Genomic DNA, 20,028 nt, shown 5'->3' on the forward strand with positions numbered 1-20,028 from the left:
CCAATTTGGACCAAAATTGACTAGGAGGCTTACCTTAGGCTATACAACACCCTGCTATGCCCACAGTCAGTTTCTGGCTCCAATTTCATGCATTAGACATTCTACGCGTAGAATGTCTAATTGCTCAGAATGGATTCAAATGCAAAGCACAGACTCCCCTTAAGGTGCTGATCACTTTGGTATGCTCAAAATTAAGTTTGGAGTGCAAAATCACATAGATGATATCCTACACGTAGGATGTCTTTTTGGTTTGTTTGACCCGAGACTTGACCCACAGCTTCCCCTTGATGTCAGTAACCCAGTGGTATGCTTAGATTTTGGTTTGGATGTCAAAAGTCTCCAATTTTAGTTGTTCTAGCGTTTTTCAGTCAAAAGTGCTAAAGTCTGCTTAGAACCCAATTTTCTCACCCAATTGAGATGAAGACTCTCTCAGTCACTCAATATATCATGCAATTCATGCTCATGCAGCCATCGTTTTGGTCTTAAAATAATGCCTTGGCACAATTTGTGTAGGATGTCTGGCAATTTCTGTCTATCTGGCCTTATCCTGTCAAGATATGGTCAAATTTCCACTTTCCATGTGAAAATAGGGTAAAACCTACCTTCTGAACACACTGGTCAACTTAAAATTCCAAAATTCCCACCAGATTAGCCTGTAGACATCCTATGTGTAGGATGTCTCCTGGCTTAAAATTTATTTTTTTCCTGACTCTTGATGCTATGCAGCTCTATTAGAAACACTCACAGTAACTTTTGGACTTCACTTCAGCTTTCAAACACACTTTTGCGTCTTTTACAACCTTGTGATGAATCTAACAAGCATGTATACATGCATGAAGTGCTCTAGATCCTAAATCATGATGTCCTACTTTCCCTACTCCTACTCACCATGTGAAATGGTGATAATGGTGTTTTGGTTTCTTCCTGGCCTCTCCGGACTCTCAAGCTCTCCTCTTAGCGCTTCTACCACTCCAACTCCTACTTTTCAACTCAACTAAGACCTAAACTATCTCAATCTACCTAAGTTTACCTAGGTCGAAGGATCTAGGCCTAACACACGCTCTCTAGACTCCCTCTAAGACCTAGAGAGTCCTCCACCCTCTGATCCTATCTAAATGTAAAACGAGACTCTTGGCAAGCCAGAGAACCCCTATCCTCAAGGACTAGTCTCGGTCACCTACCTAGGGTTTTCGTCCCTGACAACGGCGCTAATGTTGATACGCCGCAACGGACGTCAGCACAGCGAGAACTCACCTAACAAGATTTGTCAGCTAAGGATGAAGATCGGCCCGTAGGTGCGTGGAAGCAATCATAGGGCGTCAACGTATACTCGACAGACTCCTATCTAATTCCTACAGAGGTCTCTACTCAATGTCTAAGCTACAGCCTTCAGGAGTGCATAAGAGAAGATTTCCTACAACGCTTTCTAGAGCCGAATACCCATCAAACGAGCTCAAAACGCCACAGAATTGGAAGGAAACCCTACTAACACCAATAGGTCACTCTCCCTAAGGTCTATGAACCAAAACCCCAACCCAAAACACCTGCAAAATCACGTAGGATGTCTAGCCAAAATTTGCATGTCGTCGTTTCCGAAATCTAAAGTGCCTAATGTGTAGCTCTACTCAATGCGAACGTGTGGATATGCTGAAATGCAAAAAAGGATAACCTACGCTCACCGAATCACCAGATGAAGCTCGTCGGTGGAGCTCACAAAACCGGACCGTACGCGTGCAATGTAGGTATTGGCGCGTAGCTCTCGTGAGGGGCAACACACTGCACTTCTCCGCACTCGATTCCGACCACCGGTATGTGCATAGCATCAAGATGAAGCTATCACTCTATCTCGTACACAGTACGCTCACTCACAGACTTCAACTTTTTTTTAAATGACAAAAGGTTTTTCCATTAAGGTCCAAAAGTGGTATAAATAAGTTACAATCTCAAACCCTAATGTTCCAATTTAACCATCTACTCAATCTAAATGTCAAAACTGGGATACAATCTGGAAACTTCTGTAAGCCCCAATATTTACAAAGGTGAAATGTCAGGTTTTCTCAATAAATAAATAATTACAAAAAATAATAATCCGCCGATCAGTCATATTTCGTAGGGTGTGTCCAGCTTCTAACAAACATCTTTGTATTCACTGTGGAAAGACTAATCATCCTTTGAATAGGTGTTTCAAGAAGAAGAAACGACACCTCAATATAGTTGGTGGTGATGCAGAAGCACCAATGCTTCTTGTAGAAAGTAATGTCATGTAGTTCCATTTTGTCTTTATATTAGTCACTGCCAATAAACTGTACGGGTTATAGACACTACCACAAATCAGTGGTAAGACCTCCCATTTATGTTTTGGTTTTGAGTTCTTATTGTCTCATTGTGATTGTTGTCACAGGAAAGTGCACACACACCTAGTCAAGGGGGGGGCTTCTACTCATAGTTTCAGTTGATTAAACTCTGCCATAGTCTACACCAAGTCCATTGTCAGTGATTTGGGTTTGGGGGGGGGGGGGGGGGGAGTTGGGTTTTCAAGCCCTAGTCACTAGTCACTAGCCCTTGGGAGACACCCTAAACTGATAGATACATAAGTACTCTAATGTAGATTAAGTTTGCATAAAAATTAAGATTTTACTCTATAGATGTAGTGGATTTTCATTAATCTAATACAAGCAGGTCCTATTTATCTCTCTCTCTCTCTCTCTCTCTCTCTCTCTCTCTCTCTCTCTCTCTCTCTCTCTCTCTCTCTCTCTCTCTCTCTCTCTCTCTCTCTCTCTCTCTCTCTCTCTCTCTCTCTCTCTGCACGCTCGTCCCTAAGCACGCCATGGCCCTAGGACTCCATCCTCCATAGCCTCGCAAGCTTACAAGGTCTTCTCCTAGTGTCAGACCACCCATCACACATGATAGTGCATCCATTCTTTTTTCACTTATCTCACACATCCAATAAATCACCAACAATGCACTCACTTCATCAGCTATTTATTTTGCCCTCAATTAGAAATACAGAGGATGAAATAGCTAGGACCTACTTGTCCAATTGCCTTCACTATATTCAAGAAAATAGGACTCGTCATGCTCTAGTGAGGTATATCCTCGGCACAATTCTTTTTTAACATTGGGTAATATTTGCCACTCTTGCTCTTGAAATTGCCAAGCATTGGATAATGTGCCTCCCTCAACTAATATTTTTTCTTATGCAGAGGACCCACACTTGGATCTGTACTTGATTGCATAGGTTCTTGCATAGGTACTTTCTCTGCGTTTTGACCCTTCATAAATTCCTCTATATTTTCATCTATATGACCATCCACATCCATACTTTTCTTAGGCACCTTGCCTTTAGCCGCACGTAATTTTCTACATATATCCAAGTTCACAACATCATGTGCAGCTAAGCATTTTGGAACACTTACCCTAGAATATGAGATCTAATGCGGTTTGGCCCTCCATCATATACACAAGGACAATACTTGCATTTGCATATAAAAATTTATCTCCCAAGTACCTCTAATTTTTGGACAAACTCCCACTTCGATCCATAATAATTGGTGGGACATAGCCTCTACTCTCTCATGCTCTCCTACCTACTTGCTGTCTCTATATCAAAAAAAAAAACCAAGAAGATTCCCCCTAAAAAGCCCATTATTCATCTTCACCTCATCCCGCATTCGCCATCTACTCCCTTCATCATTTGTGCCTCAGCCTACCTTCTCCATATGTGCCCTTGTCTGCATCACCGCCCACATTCCCCGATCCCCCCCCTCAACCTCTTTTGGACTTAGCGGCCTCCCCCTTGCACCTTGCCACCCTTCTCCATCTTCGTGTCTCTACGCAAAGACCTCTCCTTCACCCGTCTTCGTTGGTATGTGCAACCTCCTCCACCCACCTTCTATGTCTCTGCACGAAGATGGCATTTACTTGACTCCTACGGGAAGGGGTTGCCACACACACACACACACACAGATGGCACACAATGAGAAGTAAGGAGTGACTAAGACATATGATGTGAAAGATGGGGATGCACGCTCAACTCACTCAGACGATTATGGGCACACTTTTGGTTCTTATTTATAGGCTTCTCACAAAAGGTCATGAGGCCCATTAACATGACAACCACCCTCATCATTGTCATTGGCATCATGGCCATCCTCATCATTGCTGATTTCAATTAATGACCTGCAAATATACCTATACATATATTAAAATATATGAGAATGTATATGTGTGTGTGTGTGTGTATACACACGTAAATATTTGTGTGTGTGTGTGTGTGTGTGTATTGAAAGGTCACGGTACAACACGAGAGGATGTTGTAGTGAAAATATACCTTATGCTTTTCATCATGTTGTGCCATGACAAGAAGTCTAGCCGCAATGAGTTGAGGTGTGGAATTCTAGACATACCCATGGCACATCCCGTTGTGGGGTGGCTGCCACATGAAAGTCGTGGCACAACCTGATGGGCTATGAATATGTTTAACATCCAACACGTCATCGTGTTGTGGTGCAACTACCACTTGTATCAGTTGCACAACAACGCGATGGGCCGTGGGTCTGTTGAACATCTCACGACTCATCATGATCTGGCATGACTGCCACGTGTACCAGTCGTGCCACAACGCGATGGCTAGTGAGATTGTTGAACATCTCACACCTCATCGCGTTCTGGCATGACTGCCTATCATGGCACAATGTGAGGAGCCATGTGTACCTTTTTTGGTCAACCTCTCCTCGCTCTATATTGCAACCTTACAACACACACATATAAGAATATATGTATGTGTGTGTACGTATAGACCCACAATGTACTGCCACATGTCATCCATGCATTCAATCGGGCACTTTCCAATCATTAGGAAGAGAATAGGGTCTAGGAGGGCCTCTTTATTTGGAAGTTTAAGGGTGTCAAACCTCTAGTATCAAGAAAGCAATCAAAAAATGGCTTTTGAATTCAATCATACAAAATAGCTAGTTTATTTGAATTCAAATTTTCCCCCCAAAATGAAATTTAAAATCTACTGGGCAACACCATATCATGTAACATATCTACGGTAAGAGCTTGCCATGAAGATTACATATCTATAGTCTCTACTCAAATCAAAGATCGTATGTAGGAGTTATGGGAGTCCAAAAATCATAAGGAGGGGAAAGTGTATCCTTTGACAACTCTTACACCTTTCTTACACACTCACCATTCTTGCACCATGGCGGCATCTATTTGTCAAAATGTTAATCACCTCCATAATCTCATGGAAAATAAAGAGGCCCTCTTATACCCCATCCTCTTCCTAATGTGTGCCATGATCTTCATTTATGAACATCATCATGATAGTAGTCGTCCTCTCAATTTCATAATTATGTGTGTGTGCTCTACATCTCTCGCTCACTCTTGTGAAGCACTTTTTTCTAATCCATATCAGTTCTCTCTCTTAGCCCACACAATCTTGTTTGGAATACCTTCACACTCATTTGAATTGTTTTCTTGCCACTCTCCCTGATTCCCATGTGTTAGCCGTTCCTTGATGTCTCCTACAAAGCAGACTCCTAGGAATCTTTACTAGAGTGAATGATCATCTAGCAGGGCTCAATATGATGCTCATCAAGCATCAACGTCATGTGTGCTAAGAAAAACTTTGCCTCATCTATGTGCGACCATGAGAAGCAGGAGCTATGAGCAAAATTGAAGTGTGCTATTGGAGCTCAAAAATCTCCAGAAACATATTTCCCATGCTATACCAAAGCTACCTTTCTAGAGAGTTGTCCGTGAAATTTGCGATTGAAAAAACCTTGATTTCAAATGATCTCGTAGTGCAATGGGTTTCCTCCACAAAGCAATGAAGGATTTTTCTGTCAAGCTATTTCAGTACATCTATGTTATGACTACTCATGCCCACAGATCAACATTCATGTCATGGGATTTGAACTCCCTTCCGCTCATCAGGTTTAGTTACGACAAACATTCGTGCTTGTGGCTATATCTGACAAAAAGATGGACAACATTTTGAGAATCCCACTAGTAGGAAAGGTCAAGGTGGTTGACATTTCTACAGATATCCATCAGTATAGAACCCGTCTAAATATAGAACAAGAATTTCAAAGAAAAGTGGAAGCACAAAAATTGGACTTTCAAGCAGATGAGGAAGCACGTAATGTTGAGCACCATGAGCAACGATTGGCAATGGTGCAGTACGAAGCTAATGTGGATGTCGTAGAGTGTCTTTACCCACATTCTGATGTAGTTATTGTGATATGGGGATGCATCCTCTATTTCAATTTTGGGCCCCATGAGATCAAAATTTTTTGGGGACCTTAGTAGAGAGCTGACGAACTCAATTATTAGTTGTTTTTTGTGGTTAGTGATTTTTTCTGCATCTTGTTTTTGCTGCAAGTTTACTGTGCGTTTTGCATGATAGAATATATATTTGCTCACAGTTTTGTGGTTTGAATGTTGCATGGAAAGTCTAGGGTGAGGTTTCCATTCTCGACTCTTAGCTTTCTGTAGTTCTCTCATCCAAGAATACATCGTTGGTGGAGAGATTTGATTGGTTTCAAATCATCAACATGGAGACACTAGCTTACAATGAAGAGTAAGAGTTTTCATTATTAAAAATATACCTTCTATGTGTATGTTGGAAACATGCATCTCAGTTGACCTTACTTGTTGAAATAGCTCCCATTGGAGCCTGGTTGCTTTGACCGTGGAGCGAAAGCTTTGCTACCTTGCAAACTCTGTGCATGGTTACCATTATAGAAGTTTGATTTTTTTTAAATTTTCACACTGCGTTTAAATTGTCCGCCCTCTTTGAGCCCTTTGGATTTAATCAAGAGCTTATTCACACCCTTAGTGCTCTGTGCTTACAGTAGTAAATTGGCAAGTGATCTGAAGGCTTACTTTTAAGCTTAAAAAAATTAAATTCCAAATTTGCAGCAAATTGGCAAGCCTTGGCTCAAAATTTAAAAGCCACTATTTGAATTACATCACATCTCAAAAAGTATCATAAAAAAGACTGCACAATTTTCTCTAATGGTGGTGTGGAAAATCGACTTGTATTCGACATTAGTCTTCTGGATCAAGCTCTTTTGCAGCTCAATATAGCATCGATAGTCGATAAGTTCAATGGAATTGGCTTCTATACTTGGCAAATAAAGGTAAAAGGCTATCTTATGCGAAAAAATCTGTGGAGTGTCGTGAAACTTTTTTCAATGAATGAAGCAAGCACATCGGTTGCAATTACTAGAGCGTTATCTCTCGAGCAAAAACAAAAGGACAAGCAAGCATTATGTATTATTCTAACTTCTCTAGAAGACCACTTTATTCACTATTTGGATGATGTTCAATCCTCCGGTGCTACTTGGATGGAATCAGAGGAATTTTTTGTTCCCAAAGAAAAATACTAAAAAATGAGCCTTAACTTTAGGTTTTTGTTTGAGCCACTTAAGTGGATTCAGCCACAATAGTGGCTTGACACCTAGTTCTATAAAATTGAATCTAAGATTGTATATTTTTCAAGAAAGCTTGATCATAGGATACCATTGAGTTCCTATGACATAGAGGAAAAGTCTAGTATTCCGATTATCCTAAAAAACTGCGAAATTAAAAAAATAAGTTTTCTAAAAATCATAAGAAGCCACAAAATTGGCTTTTAAATTTAACAGCATACATGTTCACGAGGCCTAAACCAAGTCGATAGTTTTTTTTTAAGAAATAGTATCTGCATAGATTCTCATTGTATAAGTCGGCAGTTTTTTTTAAAAAAATAGTATATGCATAGATTCTCATTGTATACATATCCATGTATTTTTCAAAAAAGTTTGAATATGCTTTGAAGGTTTTAAAGGGGTCTACAAGGGATATCAAAAATATTGAACAATTTTTGTTCGATTGTATTTAAAAGATGGCTCTTAAAAAATAACAATTTTACATGAAATCATTTGTTTTTTAATTTTTTTTCAACTCCCTACATGCCTTGAGAAGAACTCCCTAAAAGGTTCACTATGAAAATCTCCAACTGTTTACTGTGCTGTTTTACCGCGTTTTGTAGAGAGAAGGTGCAAAGTCAATTAGAGAAGCAAGAGAGAGGAGGGCAGGGGTGTTTTTTTGTGTTTAAAGTATTACCACGACTTTCTTCATTGTTATTACCGCTGTTATTGCCGCGCTTATTACCGTTGTTATATCCGACTGCAAAATTAGCATCTAAACTTTCAAATTCTGGCTTAATCCCTCCCCCCCATTCAAATTCTGGTGTTTCCCTCCTCTCAATAAAAACTAAAGAATATTGTATATAATTTTTAAATATAAAACAGAAGAAAAAGAAAGAGAGAGAGAGAGAGAGAGAGAGAGAGGAGAAGGAGGCGAGGGATATAAGATTACACTTGGTTACAACTAAAATAATCATTATCAATTGATTAACATAATTGAGCATATTATCAAATCTAAAGAGAGGAAGAGTAGGGAGATAGAGGTGAATGGATTTGTTAACCCTCACAGCTCACGAACACCCTATCACCTACGACGGACGTTCTAACCTACGGCGGACATTGCATTATTTATTTGGTAGAGTCAGGTACCGGGCTTGTCGGTCCAATAGGAAAAGGGTAAGAGTGATTGCCGATGAGAGGCGCACTCTAACTGGAACATTCAAGGGATTAGTTGGCTAATCATGGGCGCCCAAGTGTGAATGGGGCGAGCTCATATAAAAGTCAACTAAACCTAAAATTCACTCATTCTCTCATTTGTGCAATTGAAGAGTGCTCTTGCTCCATCTCCTTCTTCTTCTTCTTCATCTCTTTGTGTGTGTGTGAGAGAGAGAGAGAGTGAGAGAGGGAGAGAGAGGGAGTGTGTGGGCGATCGAGCATTACGAAGGCACGACGGCAGTGAAGCGGTTGAGCGCAGTGTAGCGGCGTCTCCTTCTTCTTCGCGGCGAGGAATCCTCCACGAAGCAAGCGTAGAGCGGTGAGTGACACACCATCGCCTTCTTTGAGATTACTAGTTTAGGCTTGTTGTGTGCTTGGAGCCATTTGTGGCTCGCACACGGTGTATCCTCAAGTTCCTTGCATTGACACGTGCGACATACGCGCACATTTTTGGCGCCGCTGCCGAGGAGTGCCATACATGAAGCTTGAGTAGCACTCTGTGCTTCTCCGTGGTGCAATTTCTATTGTAGGAAAGGTAAGGAAGGAGTGTGTGTGTGTTGAGAAGAGGGATTTGGTGTTATACTGTGTTTTTTTTTATTAATGGAGTTTTCAAAAGTTCTGTGTTTATTCTCTGTGTATTAAGGTAGTTAGTTTTCTGTGTACAGTAAGTAGGAAGTAGATTAGTGAGAGTTAATAGAGTGTGTAAGTGTGTAAGAGTAGGTATATTAGTTAGAAGTAGGTAGAGAGACTGTGTGTGTGCTCTCACGCAGGCCGCGGCGGCCTTATCCTTTTTTTTTTAAAAAAATAAAAAAATAATTTTTTTTTTGTAAAAAAAAATTAAAGGTAGTACCGGGATTGGGAATATCTCCCAGACCCAAGCCCAAGCTCACGCTCAGGCCTAGGCCTCAGTCGCCTTTTAAAAAAACGAATTTTAGCTTCACACGTAGCTAAAAATTGATTTTTTGAGGACCAATGGAACGTCAGATGCCCAAAAATTGTGCTATAAAGCACAGAGCGACCCTTAAAGTGATAGCTCGTTTTTGAGCTATCACACACTTCAATAAAAAAAATCAACACATTAAAAACAAGAAAAAAATCAAGTAAACAACGGGATGCAAAACACCCACAAAAAAAGCAAGTAACCTTTGAGGGTACTTGGACATTGAAGGCCAACCCAAGACACATGTATCTACGCTCTGGTCCTGTGCTAGAGTCCGAACAAAGTGTGTGTGTGTGTGAAAGAGAGAGAGAGAGAGAAAAGAAGAAGAAGAAGAAAAATTTTAATCCATAGGAATTTATTCACATGAAAGTTGTCAGATATATCTTTTTGGGATTATTCACATGAAAGTTGTTTTCATGTGAATAATCCCAAAAGATATATCTGACAACTTTCATGTGATATCTTTTTGGATTTATTCACATGAAAGTTGTCAGATATATCTTTTGGGATTATTCACATGAAAACAACTTTCATGTGAATAATCCCAAAAAGATATATCTGACAACTTTCATGTGAATAAATTCCTATAGGATTAAAATTTTTCTTCTTCTTCTTCTTCTTCTTTTCTCTCTTTCTCTCTCTCTCTCTCTCTCCTCTCTCTCTCTTCTCTCTCTCTCTCTCTCTCCTTCCCATAGATATTCAATTGTGAAAGATTTGTTGTGTAACTTTAACGTCTCTTTAGATAGTTCCTACACCCTTACATTTTGTTCTCTCTTCTCTCTCCCCCCTTCTCCTAGCCCCATCATTTGTCGGGTGAAAGTCCTCTCTCTCTCTCTCTCTCTCTCTCTCTCTCACACTCACACACACCACAACACACACACACACACACACACACACACACACATTTTTTGGCACCTTTGCTTGTCAAAATTTAGAGAATTTATAGATTTTAAAGTATGGTCCATAGTTTAACTCTTAGAAGTAAAAAAGACAAAATATCCCAAAATTGGTAAAAGGTACGTCAACTGGGCAATCTCTCTCCCTATTTGGGGTGCCAATGTGAGGGTTGGTTTTTGTCGGACATTTTATCTCGATTTTCTATAGGTGAAAATGTTAGCTACCCTTTTGAAAATACTATATAATTCCAAGAAATCCATGATATTCTACAATTTGAAGGGCTTGAAGGGTTCCTTGGGTGAGACGAAGCCCTAGAGCTCAATGGTAAAATCTCTCTCTCTCTCTCTCTCTCTCTCTCTCTCTCTCTCTCTATGACATGGATAATGAGCCCTTCATTTTCTTGCATTTTCTCAAAGTGAAACAACCCCAAGTCAAGGCTACACATGCTTTTTCTTTTTTTCAATCTCTTTAAAGAACTACTAACTTCTAGAAATTAGTTTTTTTGTTATGTGCATTTAAACTTAAACATGTACATTTATTCTATGTAGATTAGAAAGTATTTTTACATTCTGAAAAACTTGTCATTTCTTACAATCTTACACTTCACTTTTGCATTTTAAATCTTACCCTTTTTTCCATTTTAGAAGGTCTTTTTTTGAATTGAACCAATGAGTGACACGTGGAGGCCCTCTCCTTCCTTGAAAATTTTAATCTCTATTATATATAGTGTAGATGGTAAGTTCTTACAATCTTTGTCCAAATGGAGATATGATGATATTGTCAACCACCCCGTTTCTTTGGGTCTTTTGTAAATTCCCAACAATCGTGCCCAATGTTAGAGCTTTGTAGCATCGCGCTTGTAGCAATCCAACAAAATCATTAATACATGGATCATAGCTTGGTTAGAGCATGAAAACCCTCATTAAAAAATAGTGAGGAAATTATTGAATTAAGAAGAGGCGACCTCTCTATGATGTGCTTAATGGAAATGGGAGAGTTAGCATCCTCCAACCCACTTCTCCTATCTTCTACTAACTCAATCTGCACACATAGCAATAATGGCACACACACACTAGCTAATCTCTACTCAACACTCACTTATCACACAAAACAAGCACACACACACACACACACACACACACACATAGCGACAATTGTGCACACACTAGATAATCTCTACTCAACACTCACTTATCACTTAACAAAAGCACACATTAGGGATCCAATGAGTCAAGCATGCATTAATCAATCATAGCAACCATTATTGAACACGATCATCAAACCATGCAAGTCCAATGCATACGATCAAATCATACATGAAATGATATGAAATGAAAGAGAAAGTAGGGTCTTTGTGAAGTTTTCTCTGTAATTAGGTTAAAACCCACATAGATTAACCGATAATTGATGAATAAATCACACTAAGCACATCTACACATGAAAATGCTTATGAAAAGAGCAATTAGGGGAGAAAGATTAACGGGTAATTGGTGAATAAATCACACTAATCATATCTTCACATAAAAAACTATGAAAATAAAGTGACAAGTAGTGGAAAGGGAGTGAACATTAACATTTAACCTAAAGCCCAACGAGTATGGAGAAGCTCAAGGACTCCATAGCCATTGCCACAAACTCTTGAATTAGCTATCCCACCAAGAGAGTTCACACATAATGAGAGTTCTTAAATTAGTCATTTCATACCTTCGATAGTATCTTATATACCTCGGATTTTGCCTATGCATTGTCCAAGCACCCAAGGCCATTAGGGCTCCACACTAACTATATATGCTATCCAAGCATACTAATTGGCATCTTTATTACAAGATGGAACTCTTAACAAACGCGTACCACATTACACAAGGTTACATTAACGAAAAATAAAAGATATTTTTACAATGGGTGCTCATGTAATCCTTGATGCATCCTTGGCTTGGAGGTTTCCTTTTACTTGTATCGAAGCTAGTTAACATTTGATAACTTATGAAGAGTTTTTTCTAAAATGAATTGAAAAAACCATTTTTGTCAATGTAATTTTATTAATTTGTCTACATATTTTGAATTAAAATCATTAGAAAAGGAATGGGGGTGTAGTAGGGCCTCTTTATTTTCCATGGGATTAAAAATGAGATTTAGGTATAGGCAAATGGGGGCGCTGCCAATGTGGACTAAAATGGTGGGTTTGGTGAGTCCTAAAAGTGACTGGTCAAGCATATAGGCTTAGAGCTGGAATGTTTTCTTCATTAATCAAATGAGAAAATTTAAGATTTTGAACTTTTTCCATAAAGTTGGGATAAAAACCCACTCTTTATCTCTCTAGAGGTTGTTGACTTCCCCCATCCTTTCCTCCCTAAAATGGGGTCTTTCAAAAAATGTGTTGACATTCTCTCTCTCTCCTCTTTACTCTCTCCAAAGCTGCTAGCTCTATCCTCTCTTCCCTCCAGTTTTGAAACCTACATCTCCTTCAAACCTCTCTCTTCTCTTTACTCTCTCCAAGGCTGCTACCCCTATCCTCTCTCACCTCCAGTTATGAAACCTACGTCGCCGTCTTCAAGCCCACTTTTCCCTCCAAATACCTCTTGCAATAGAGGTTTGAAACCTCCCTTCTCCATTGATCACTCAACCTCACATTCACACCTCTGCATAAAGTTGTAAATATGAAGAAATGGCTGCTTCTAGAGTATATTCATGAACACCTTCCTTGGTCCTTCTGCTTGGCATCTACATCTGATTGGTCTCCCTCACTCATCAACATTGTTTTGAAGATTAGGCATAGGAGCATTTTTTTGTAAGATCATTAAGCTTCTTTCAGAATATATGTTGGTAAGAACAGAGAGCTTCATTCCTATTTACATTTCATAACTTCACTCACCATATTGGTTTTTGTTTTCATCTTGCATGTAGAGATTTGTAGGGGTGCCATTGTCTGTCTTTGTATACATCTTAGCTTTGTTGGTTATGTTGCACTAAGAATAATCGTGTATATAAACTAATATTGATTTTTTTGCAGGGTGTGTTGCATTCATTTTATGGAGTCTCCAAGTGCTTGTCAACCCGAGAGTTTTATTTACTCGATTAGTTGCAACAATGTGCAAGATGATAGCGGTCCTTAGCTTGTTATCAACTATGAATGATTTATGCAAGTGACAATGCAGCCAAGCTTAAGAGGTGTACACAAGGTGTCTAGAATACGTATGGCTTCTCGGGTGCGGGTGCACCATATTGGAAGGGGAGAATCAAAGATTTCAAGCAAACTCAATATGGCAATCGGCTAGCAAAGGTACAACATGTGTATATAGCTTCTCAGTTGAAGCTTGACACATCCTTGTCTCAAACCTAAGTTTCTTACAATTAAGTTTAAGTATTTCTTTAAACTATCAAATAAGTAAGTACTTAAGTTTTAAGTACTTCCTTAAACTGCCAAATTTAAGACGCTCTCATATAGCCCATTCTATTCTTAATGTCTATAAAGGTTGATTATACTATTAGCAACCACATTTGTCATGTCCACATTTTAGATTGAGATGTCCTTTATTTAAAAATACCAATAATGATCTTTTTTTGTTTTATGGTGCCTTGTGAACAACCTTTCACTAGGCACCATTGGCATCCACTTATGTACAGAAACATGTCAACTACAAGAGTTTCTGGTTAATATGAGCCTCGATACAAATTTCGATGGGGCCTAAAAAATGGGAGAAACTTTAGTATTTCAAGACAAGTAATTAACCACTAATTAAATAATAACATAAAGTACTTCAAGACAATGACAAAGAGCAAAGCAAGTAAAGAGATGAACAATGTAAGATGTTAAAGATTGTATTGCATTAAGTAACTAGATGAACCCACTCGCTTAGCATATGATACATCTACATAAGTGTTCAAAACATAGGAAATAGAGCTAGGTTCTCAGGTCTCTGTCCTATCACCATGACAAAGGGTACCTCCCATTTTATTGTATTGCTCCACCTCTTTGGCCCCTTCATCTTGTCTTTCATTTGTTGCAACTTCAGCAGAAACCTTCAATCTGGTTGTTGAAGTTTGGTTCCACACTTGAATGTCCAGCTTGGTTTGGTTCATTCTTGGTCTGCAATAGCCACTAAGTGATTGATTTTATCTCCCTAGGGCTTGAGCATTCAAATGTTGCTGACATAATCTCTATGAAATTTCAAGTTATTGACTTTTGTGATACACCTTTTGCAAATTAAATATGAACACAAAGATGTATAGTATCAAAAGCTAAATACAATGTGAGCCTCTTAAATCCATAGCAATATGAGAATTCAACACTTTACCTCTTCCAAGAGCAAGTATTTGAATATTGTTGAATTTAAGCCAAATTTTCATACTTGTGGCCTACATTGATGAAATGCATTGAAGTCAAGTTTCCCAAGCCATTGATTAGCATCTTATAAATGACTCTTTTGGAGGTACTAATACGAGTTCCCAATGTTGTTGAATATATAAATTTGTTAAAAGTGATTAATAAAGAGTCCTAATTTTAAACACAAAAAAAGGGGGAAATACACTAACCACACACACTTTGCAAGAACTTGCACTTACCCAAGGATCCTTTGACAACCTTGAAAATTTGTGACCCTTGATAATGCTTACATGCACCCCTTTCATTCCACTGCATTGACACCATGTAAAGTAGATCTCTACTCCATTGTAATCCTTTGGTAGTTATGAGTAAACACACTCCTGCTAAAAATTACTTGCATAGTGCATAGTTCACACACACACACACACACACACACACACACACACACACACACACACAACACACACACCACACACATGTTACAACAATTGTGGAAAGAGATCTTGAAAGTGATAAGGAGTCAGAGTAGGGAAGTTAATGTTGCACATCAAGAAAGAGGTTACAAAACTCGAAAGAGAGATGTAAGCTTGGGAAGAGAACAAAAGTGAGGTAGGGAACTTTGTTCAAGGAAAGAGATGTTGGAGAGCTATGGAGAAAGAAATTGTAGCTCTACAAAGAGACGTTGGACCTATGGAGAAAGAGGTTGTTGGTTTAAAAGGAGATGTTGAAGCTATGGAAAGAGGTTATAGATCTAAAAGGAGGAGGTTGTAGCTATGAAGAAAGAGTTGTAGGTCTTTTAAAAGAAACTTGTAGCTATGGAGGAAGAGGTTACAAATCTCAAAGAAGATGTACAAAGTTAAAATGGTGAGTGGTAAACTACTTCACAAAAAGGTGTCCTAGCATGAAACTAAGAGAAATGAAATAGATGCCAATGCGTTTTACAGAGAGTGAGGATAAAGATTGCAAATTTGCACTTTTTAGCAGAGGTTGCAAATCTCAAAGAAGATGTACAAAGTTAAAATGGTGAGTGGTAAACTACTTCACAAAAGGTGTCCTAGCATGAAACTAAGAGAAAAGAAATAGATGCCAATGCGTTTTAAAGAGAGTGAGGATAAAGATTGCAAATTTGCACTTTTTAGCAGCTGGAGAGAGAGAGAGAGAGAGAGAGAGAGAGAGCTTGGGAAACTTTTAGAAGGAGAGAAAGAAGAAGAAAGAGAGAAGAGAAAGAATAAGAGGAAGCTTTTTAATATTTGAAAATTGAAAAGGTACATTTGGAGGGGAGAGTAACTCCAACCAGATCTGATAATATCTACATATACTCTTCAAGAAAAAAGAAAAAGTAATTTTATCTAAGCATGTCTAAGCTATCTACCCCACCATTCTACCTTTTGGTTAAAGCTTGATTAAGTTTTAAGTATTTCTTTAAATTGCCAAATAAAAAGGCCCACTTATATCCCATTCTCTTCATAACGTACCCCTTCTTCTGAACTCACGTGGTATATTAACACCATGCGCAGACTAATAAGCCTTGCCCTTTTAGCTTGCCCAAAGAGAAAAGCCTTAGTAATGAATACTCTTCTTCACTTGGGAGTTTGGTTGATGAAAGAGATGAGTAACACTCATTACCAAGTGTGTAAAACCATTGATGAAAATGCTATCATAGAGAAGACCCAAATCAAATGGATGGAAAATTAAGAATAAGATAATGAAAAGAAGTGTATTTGCAATAATGACTTGTAAAAAGGGTTGTGTATATGGTAGGCCTCGTGAAAATTTCACTTGTTGGCCTTGCTATATTTATCTTTTTGAAGCAAAAAAATTGATTTGAGCACTCTTTCAAAAAGACGCATAGGTGGGAATTTTGTTATACTGAAAATTTCAACCTAATTCATAGAGCATTAAGCCTAAGATAACGGAACAACGGCACTGCAATGTTGACTTGCAAAGAGGGCAGTGTGTTTGGCATGCCTCTGAAAATTTCCATTCGTAAGTTGGTGCCAAGTTTAGTGGTGCACAAGGCACTGTCATCATCAACCCAATTAAGCCAACCCCAGTTTGCAAATCAGCATTCCTTGGTACTACCTACTACCAAATAAAAGATCTGCTAGCATATTTAATGGAACTCCGCAGTTGTTCAACATGAAAGGTCACCAAAATCTTTGTCAAATTAATCAGCCAATGCTTGGGTTACCAAACTGGTCCTGAAACTTCAAAGTAATGGGCAGTGCTCTTAACAGGCTCCTCATGATATTTTTAACTCTGCAACTCTATATAAAAATTCACAGCAATGTTGACATACAGTCCACAAGGGATCCTCTATTTGGCCTCAAGCCGTACTCAAGCCTCAAGTAAAGCTCTTGCACCAAGTTTCTGAATTCGGGACGCATATCAGTAAATTTTCTGCTTTTGCTTGCCCCAATGCAACCAATAACATGCTTAATCCGTGAAGCCTCCATCAACCCACAAAATGTGTCCCCAGGAAGATAGAACCCTTACAACTTTCCTCCCTTTCGCTCTTTTTCCATCGTTGTTTTTATAGTAGCTTCGCTGCAACGCCCATATTCTTGCCGCTGTATACCAAAAACAAAGACCGTGTAACAAGACTGAAAGGCGTGCTTTGATACTCAGGTAATACATACACACAGTCCAGACTTACAAAAAGCAACAAAGTTCTAGCCTTGTTGCGGCTGAATGGACTTAAGAGACTCCTTGTGGCACCTAAGGCAGTGAGATATGGATACTTTGTGTAAAATTTTAGTAGAGCCCTAATTTACAGACCACTTTGCAGTAAAAGATAAAATCTCTTTTTTTTGCTTGAGATGCTTTACTGAACTCAATGTACGTCCGACACGAGTTATAGAATGGCAACATAACATCAAGAGATTACATTATGAGGTCGAAGAAAAGCTCTGCATGTAGAATTCATAGCATAGTTATCAGAGGATTTCCAATGCCTGAACTTGCAATATTCATACAAAAATAGTCATTTCCATTAAATCTCTCCTCCATAACCTCCCGAACCAAGATAGTCTCTTCTTGTCCCTGCAATAGCCTGGCTCTTCTGATGCTCCAACTTGGGGCATTCTCCAATCCGATGACCCAATCCACCACAGTAGGCACACCCTTTTCACACCGCTTGCCTTTGCCAGCTCTTCAACATCTTCCATAGGGTCATCAAGAGTAGCCAAAACTGGGGGTATCCTCTGCTTTGCCTCCTTCAATAGATGCTTCAAGTCAAGAAGTATAGTCTCACTCTGATTCTTGTTGATGAATGATGTGGCGATGCCAGTCTTGCCACAACGTCCAGTACGACCTATCCTGTGAACATAGTTTTCAATCTCTGCTGGCATATCATAGTTTATCACATGCTGAATATCTGGGAAGTCCAAACCCTTGGAGGCCACGTCCGTAGCAACTAAGACGTCCTTCTTACCAGCTTTGAAGGATGCAATGGCATACTCTCGGTCCTCTTGATCTTTTCCTCCATGTATGGCAACAGCTTCAACCCCTTTTCTAAGCAGGTACTCATGAATGGCGTCCACATCTGCCTTGTTCTCGCAAAAAATCAACACAGGTGGAGGGGTTTTCTGCAAGCATTCTAGAAGGTACACCATCTTGGCTTCTTGCTTTACATACTCTACTTCTTGAATGACATCCAGATTAGCAGCACCTGCCCTCCCAACATTCACTATAACAGGTTTCACTAGGGCACTCTTTGCAAAATTTTGAATTTTCTTTGGCATGGTTGCAGAAAAAAGGAGTGTCTGCCTCTGAGCCTTGAAATGGTCGAACACCTCTCGGATGTCCTCTTCAAATCCCAGATCTATGAGCCTATCTGCCTCATCCAGTGTCAGATATTTGCAGTTGTCAAGATTCATCCGTTTCTTTGCCAGCATATCTTTCAGTCTTCCGGGGGTGGCGACCACAATGTGAACACCTCTCTTGACAACTTCAAGCTGAGATCGCATGTCAATGCCCCCTATGCAAAGCATGGACCTAAGGTCTGGGTATCCTCCCTTACTCTTCAGCACTGATACAAACTCTTCCACCACATCAAAGGTCTGCCTTGCAAGCTCGCGTGATGGACACACAACCATTCCAAGGGGCCCTCCCCGCCATGGAGAGGCATCCTCAATTCTTCTTGCAAGGCCAGCATAATCAAGGGTAAGATAAACACAAGAGTCTTACCTGAGCCAGTGAAGGCAATCCCAATCATGTCTCTACCAGACAGAATAACAGGGAGGCCTTGCACCTGGATGGGAGTCGGCCGGGTGATGCCCTTGTTCTTGAGCTTTTGAAGAATAGCATCAGGGAGGCGCATGTCCTTAAAGTTCTTGCAAGGGGGAGGAATGCCCTCCCCTTCAACAAGGATGTGCCATTGCTTGCGAATCTCCTCGCACTCTTTCTCACTCATGTGGCGAACATGGGAAGGGGGTTTCCAGCCCGTCTCCATGGATTCTGTGTACTGAATGCCCTTAGCGAGTTCACGTACAGACATGAGTGTCTTGCGCTCTGAGAGCCGCTCAATCATCTCTTTCTCCTGGTTGACAAGCTGCTCCGTGGCACTAATTTCAGGGAGATCCTTCTTGAGCTGGGAGGCTTTAACAAGAAGACTAGGTTTTGACTCAGAAATACCTTGTTCATCTCCATCCTCAGTGGTAGAGGACGCAAGGCCACGGCCCTTTCTCTGCAGGAATTTCTGGGCTTCAAGCTGTTTTCTCTTCTTGACAGGCACATACTCCTGATATTCTTCATCACCGTCTGCATCTCCAGGGCCTGCGTCTTCCTGCTCTTCATGAGGCCTTTTCCCTGTACCACTCACTACAGGGTCCCTGCTACCACCAACGTCGTCTTCTTCTTCGGCAATTTCCTCTCTCAACGCCATCTCACCCAACGTTGCGCAGAGAGACCCTTCTCTCTCAGTATATATTTTCTCTCTCTCTCTCTATACATAAGAGGTTTTAAAGCCCAGTTTTTTAAACTGCAAACGGAGTTGGTCTTAATTGTGCGAGCTTAGGCTGGGTTCAGACTGAACCGGCGGAAGAAACAAGGTTTCTTAAATGTGCCACCGTCTAGTGTGAACAGTGTGGAGGAGGAAAAGTGAAAAAGTGAAGGGGGCTGAGAGAGGCCATCAACTCTTGGGGGGGGTTGGAAGAAAAACGGAGGGTCGGCGGGAAGAGTGCCTCAACTCCAGCCAATTAAATTTTGCCATGGAGGAAGAACGCCCCTTT

The 20,028-nt window shown here is 40.0% G+C and overlaps 1 pseudogene; it reads right to left on the reverse strand.

Moving 5' to 3' along the window:
* Positions 1-17,578: 17,578 nt before the first annotated feature.
* On the reverse strand, positions 17,579-19,776 carry LOC147421964 (DEAD-box ATP-dependent RNA helicase 35 pseudogene; annotated as a pseudogene).
* Between the last annotated feature and the right edge of the window lie 252 nt (positions 19,777-20,028).

This window comes from Adiantum capillus-veneris, chromosome 27 (assembly GCF_014529385.1).
Source record: "Adiantum capillus-veneris isolate H3 chromosome 27, ASM1452938v2, whole genome shotgun sequence".
Lineage (NCBI taxonomy): Eukaryota > Viridiplantae > Streptophyta > Polypodiopsida > Polypodiales > Pteridaceae > Adiantum > Adiantum capillus-veneris.